General features: G+C 35.9%; 1 non-coding gene across 1 annotated transcript; it reads left to right on the forward strand.

Moving 5' to 3' along the window:
- The first annotated feature begins 5,380 nt into the window (after positions 1-5,380).
- Positions 5,381-5,508, forward strand: LOC115070426. The gene has a single exon (XR_003849581.1). It is a non-coding gene; the product is annotated as a small nucleolar RNA SNORA40 (small nucleolar RNA).
- The last annotated feature ends 1,293 nt before the right edge of the window (positions 5,509-6,801 follow it).

Genomic DNA, 6,801 nt, shown 5'->3' on the forward strand with positions numbered 1-6,801 from the left:
GTTCTACGTATTCTATAATAATATACTGTATAAGCTCTCTCCTCTTTGTATATATATATGTATATATATATATATATATATATATATGTTATGGAATAGGTGAAAAATAAAAACTTATGAGACAGGGGGCTAGAGAGAAGACTTAGCAGTTTAGAGCACTGGCTGCTCTTGCAGAGGATCCAGGTTCATTTCCAGGAAGCCAATTGCAGCTAACAACCATCTGTAACTCCAGTTTCAGCAGATCTGATGCCCTGTTCTGAATCTCTATGGGCTTTACATGGTACAGGTGTACTTACATCCATGCAAGTAATGCACCCATACACAAAATAAAAATGATATTTAAAAAAATGAGACAAAATCTACTTCAGCACTTGAAGTCTGCCCTTCCTCATCCTAGCACATACTCATCTCTGTGTGCATACTTGTGCACTGTAATGCCAGCAACAAACACATCTTTTTTAATTAGAAGAAAGGAAATGGAAGTAGGACAATGGTGAGTATAGGCCTTGAAATTACCACAACTGGCACAGAAATAGTTTCCTGACACTTAGGAATATTTCCCCAATCCTGAATTTTTAGATTGGATGGTATACTAACTATTCTGGTAATTTTTCCATGTGAAACAAAATTTTACTTTTTTAGTGCAATGTAAGCTCAGTGTCATTCATGATAAATAGCAATTGATTATGAAAACAGGAAAGATCATCTGCTATGCTGCCTTGAAATTTATATCTCAACATATCTCTTACTCAGTTACAAAGGAGTAGCAGTTTGCCCACATAGCCTCTGTGCTATGTCAGTGTTTCATATTTGCTACATTTGTATTGAAAATATCTATATATTCAATTCCTGTAAACAGTCAGGAATTATATATATTTGAAAATGTCTTTTTAATTAAACAAATTATACTAAATAGACAAGCATACTCATTTGTTTTACAGTCATTTCCTTTGATGAATACTTAGCTTGTTGTTTTTCTCTATGATAAAACATACATAATAATTATTTAGTGTGAGGTTTTTAGAAAGGTATAATAATATCTTTCATTAGAGTAAGATGAAGTCCTATCCATTTGACCATTCATCACTTCAATACCATTGGCAATTGGAAGTAATGACCCAGTGTGAAGTGTTTACAAACAGGAAACCTGTGGTACACTGTTGAGACAAACCTAAAGCAGTTGACATCTTCTCAGCTTGGATGCTCAAGGCTTTAAAACCTCACAGAATGCAATGGACCTGCTATTCCCTGCACAGAATAGCAGTGGAAGCATTCCAAGAGCAGTCATGTCTGAATTTTGTAATGATCATAAAATATAGGCATGGAAATTTTTCTTGAATATTGTTAAATGAAATATGAATCTATTCTTAAAATGCTTCATTAATACAATTAAGGATGATTTGTTGGACTAGTGATTTCTAGTCCTATAGTACTTCATATTTATATACACTTAAGGAATTTTGTGGCATCTAGAACATTGCTTGGTTCACATTGCAATTAATATTGCCATTTAGATAAAAGAAGGCATTAATGTAAATCAAACAAATACAATTATAGTATTTCAAAAGTCATTATCACCTACAAGTAGGAAAAAATTGTTTTTGTTTTTTTATTTTCTTACTCATCTACCTAAATAACACTTTTGAAATCTCCTATGACATTTTAATATCCAGTTATTCTGCTTAATCTTGATTTATAAAAGTAACTGATACTTTTTAACTCTTTATTAGGAATGCATCACAGGGGGTAATCTGGTCACTTTGTTTTCCATGTGTTTATCAATCTCTTTCTAATTCGAACTATCTCTATGTTGCCTTTTGTACCTCAGGCTCCTTGAACAAGCTAAGGTCACATGAAATGCCTTCTTTCTAATGTGACTAAGTGTGTTCTATGTGTCCCAGGCTGTTTGTGAGCTCACAACATTCTTACCTCAGCCTTCAAACTTCATATATTACAGGTATATGCCACCCTATTTGGGCATGATTTATCTTTAAATTTTAACTAGTTGTGGAACTCTGTAATAGTCTCCATCTTCTGCAAAAGAAAGTTCTTTGATATATGGTGACTGGCATACATGTCTGTAAATATGAGGCTCCATAGTTATCACATACATTTGTTTAAGAATATGGCAACCTTGGGGTTTTTGCTAAGGTCTAGGACCTCTCCAGTAATATGTATTTCACTATGTTTATAGTACCATACATGAGTTCTCATCCACAGAGAAGGCTTTAAGTCCAATTAGGTAATTGTTGCTTACCCCCAAGGTAAAAGTGCCACTACTGCCCCAATTTAGTTTTCAGTGTCATCACTTTTGTGATTATTAGGCCATAAAGCTGGGGTTGGAGCATCAATTGAGTTCTGCCTTAGCAGCTTGCATAGTGCTCTCCCAAACTATGAGACTGATCACACACAGAAATTGTCTGTGAATGCCCAACTCTAAGTCGCACACCTATAATGGAACCACTATAACTAAGGCTCATGAAACATAGTGGAACAAGGGGTAAAGAAAATTCTAATGCATCTCTCAACTCTCATCAGTGAAGCTTCTCCGTGCACCAGAGGGCTATGAACACAAAAGGCCACAAATAGCCAAAGCATAGATATTAAGAGTCTGCAGAGTGTGGTTCCATGGACAGGAGTCCTATATTAAACTTTACTCACCCAGGGTTCAGAGACCATTGAGAAAGAAGGAGAGGAAAAATTGTAAAAGCCAGGAAAGGAGGTGCATGATAATATGGAAATAGTTTTACAGGCTCCTGGGAAACTTGTTCAGAAGACCCCCTCAAAGTCAAGGAGACAAAAACACAGCATAGAACTATGGAAATAGGCAGCAGGTCCCAATCATAGCCAAAGAATTATTGGCAGCTGATTGCTGCTGGGTGAAGAAGACCCGATCTTCTTTTATTTATTATTTTTATTTTCCTGATGTATATGTCTGTTTTGTCTGCATGTAGGTAAGTGTACCTGTGTCGTGCAATGCCTGCAGAGGACAGAAGAGGCTGTCAGAGCCCCTGGAACTGGAGTTACGGACAGTCGTTGGCTGCCATATGGGTGCTGGGATTAAAACCTGGGTCTTTTGCAAGAACAGCCAATATTCTTAATCACTGGGCCATCTCTCCAACCCCAGACCTGATCTTCTTAAAGGGATGACTGTAGATAGGCTAATTAAAACCCAAAGGATGAACTTTACTGAGCTATGTCTGGGTATACTAACTTGATTCAATAGACTTCAATATAAATAACAGGATGCATGAAATCCATTGGGGGAACTATGAGAGGGTGCCCACGGGGAAGAGAGTATAAATATAAGATGTTGGACATGAAATATTCAAAAATTCTATAAAATTATACAAAATATTTTAACTAGAAGACGTTTCATCTAATAGAATTCCTTAAGGAAACATTATTCCTCCCTTTTGTGTAATTTAATATCAGTTCTTACTTATGCTTATTTCTCATTGTCAGAATAGTTGTGCATACTGGATAATGTGCATTTTGCTAAATAAATTTCTTTCAGATTCAAAATCATGAAGATTTAGACAGGCTAAAATTGACACATCTGAACAGATTGACTTTTGAAGGTAATAGGTAACAAAGAGATGGTAGAACCCCTTCTCACCTTCCTTGTTTGAAGAAATATAATGGGGCTCCATATACTAATATTTACAATTCATTTCAGTTAATTTGGGAGAAGTGTAAAATCTTTACCACAGGAAGATGAAAGCCCAGATGAAAAGTAAAGCAAAGAAGGTAAATAAAACCAAAATCTTCACAGAACGTATTATTATACATTTCACGTGAAAATAATTTGACACTAAAAACATTGTTGCTGGGAAGGCTAGTAGTTGCAAATCATGGATGCTCCCTCGTGTGCTCAAACTCCTATTTCAGTGTAAAAATATCTTCTAAAGTGTGTGCTGTGTCTGCCCATTCCAGACACACAGAGCGTCAAAGCTAAGAACTCCTATTGCCTAGTGACAAGCTGTGATTTCTCTACATTTCAATGTGATCTGCAGATTTGATGTATCAAATAGAACAAAAATTCAGCTTTGTAGATAATAATTTCCAAAACCATACTGCATTCGCTGAATTCATGGGTACAATCTTTTTCTCTCCTCATAAGTAAAACAAAAGCCTACTTTTCCTGAAGTTTTGTCACCTAGAACCAATAAATAACAATAATGAACAAAGGAAACTTGAAAAACTCAACATTTCCAATTGGCTAAAATATTGATACTTAACAATTTTCATTGTATTCTACATGTGTTTTGAGTGAATCTTTCTAATAGTATGCCCAGGTTTAGGACATAGAAATAGGTGTTTTATAAAATATGCAATACATGCACACAAGCATGCATGCACACACACACACATAAATATATGACATATGTATCAATGTTTTTCACAAAGCCATCGGATGAAACACAGGATTTATAATTTAACTTTTCTACACTTCATACACTTATTTTCTTAATGTTTTGATAAGCAACATGACAACTAATTCAATGCCATATTTCTTTTAATATGATAGGTTTAACTTCCATGATTTTAACTGTTAATAGTGTCTTTCCATCCAAAGTAAATGTTTTTGAAGCACTACACTTTCTCCCATGAAACTCAAACCTTCAGAAGGCATTAGATCTTGGTTCAAGAGTTTTCATCTCATGTTTGTCATTTAAACCTGAGTATTGGCCAGGAGTGGTGGCACACGCCTTTAATCCCACACTTGGGAGGCAGAGGCAAGTGTAGATCTCACAGGTAGATCTCTGTGATTTCAAAGCCAGCCTGGTCTACATAGTAAGTTCCAGGATAGCTGGGACTACAGGGAGACCTTGTCTCAAAAAGACCAAAGAAAAAAAACAGAAAAAAAAAAAATCTGAGTACTGATGAATGGCCAAACTATATGTGCAATTTATCTGCTGTCAATGTCATTCTAGACACATATAATGTCTACTAGCTTCATAACACTTTATATTTTATAGAAAAATATGATTAATTCTTTTAAAAATATTTTATTTAGCATTTTATCTGTAGAGTACATTGCCTGAATGTGGGATTGTGCACCTGTGTCATGCAATGCCTGCAGTGGGAACCTGGTTCCTCTGCAAGAGCAGTCAGTGCCAACTCTCCAGCCCTTTATAATTCATTCTTAATAACATCTCTGAGATAGGTGCTATTATAACTGTATGCGTTTAGGATTGAAATAGTTTTATTTGGAATCAGCATGGCTACTATTGAACTGTATGATCACTATATTAGTTAGTATGTCACTTCTATTGTGTTCCCTTCAATAAGAACAGACTTAGATCTAGCTCTCACCTAAGAACTGTAAGATAAAAAATTCGCTGGGTAATTCCTCTGACACTGAAAATAAAAGGGAAGCACTTTGTGTGTGTATTTGTCCAACAGGTAGACAAAGGCATGAAAGACAGGTGCAAAAATAAACCCTCCTTTGCAGCCCAGAACTCATGGTTGATATGAGTTTTGATACACATAGGAAGGAATATGACAAGGCTGTGCAAAATGATGGTGTTGAGGAAAAGATGGCATAGGAATGGGGCATGACTCGTTTAATGGATCATGTGAGGAAATTCATCACAAGAAGGATATTTATCTGAGCATAGGTGCTTCTGTATTTATCTCAAATTCCGAACTCAGGACATGGCATGTAAGAGTGAAATAAGTGGAGAAGCAAGATGGCAGAGCCCTACAGAGGTAAGGCTGCCTGTGCACACAGCAAGCATGATGCTGGTCTGACCACCCAAGAGCAATGACCGACAGAACTGCTCCCTGGTGGCACCCATGTTCAGTCAGCCATCATCATCATCCAGTGGCTGTCAAGACTTGACTTCACTCCTAAACAACATTAGGAATCTGAAAAGCCTATGGATTTTAGAAAATAGAGGACACTAGTGTAATACTCTCATGTAAAGTTGTGAAACTACCCAACTGACACTTAGAAAATCTTGGATTGGAGGCCTGTAAGCTAATTACTGCCTGTGAGGTAATTAATGCCTGCTGTGAGGACCTAGCTTCTTCAAATTTTACCCACAGCAAAACCCTGTGGGGAATCAACCAGTTGGAGAACATCTTTGTGCACAACAGCCCTGTAGAAAACTAACTTTGATGAGGAAAATCAAATGTTTCTGACTGCAGAGTAAAATAGAAATCCTTACTCAAGATTCCTAAGCAGAGTGAAGAAAAACAGAAATTAAGAGTAAAAATCCCATCCCAAGAAACCTGAGTGTATTCTAACCCAAAACCATATACAAAGGAATGGGAGTGGACCTCTACTTCGGCACACCTCTGTGTAAGAACTATAGATCACTGACACTCTAATAAGACATGATTTCTCTGGCACGGATGTTATGTAAGATGGATGGAATTTTCCATTAGTTAATAGAAGACATGAAGTTGGGGTAGGGATGACAGAGTGAAGGTGAAAGAGGAGGAGGTCTGAGTATAATCAATATTGATTGTATGAAATTTTGAATCAATAAAATTTCTCTTAAAGGTAGAAAAGTAAAAATGATGTGGGTTTAGTCATCTGCATTATAAACTACCATAAAATACAAAAGGAATTAATGGACATGGAGTAAAAGACAAAACAACCACAAAATTTTGCTTGATGCTGATTCTAAAATTACTTACTTCTCAACTATTAACAAGCATTTAGTGTATTGTTACTCTATATAAAACCAATTTCAAACAAATTTATTCATGAAAAAGTATATTTTGTAAAAAGTTATATTGCAGTATTTTGCTTTGTAATATTATATGTGAGTTAAAGTTGTTTTCTGT

This window comes from Nannospalax galili, unplaced genomic scaffold, assembly GCF_000622305.1.
Source record: "Nannospalax galili isolate Female #2095 unplaced genomic scaffold, S.galili_v1.0 scaffold433, whole genome shotgun sequence".
Classification (NCBI taxonomy): Eukaryota; Metazoa; Chordata; class Mammalia; order Rodentia; family Spalacidae; genus Nannospalax; species Nannospalax galili.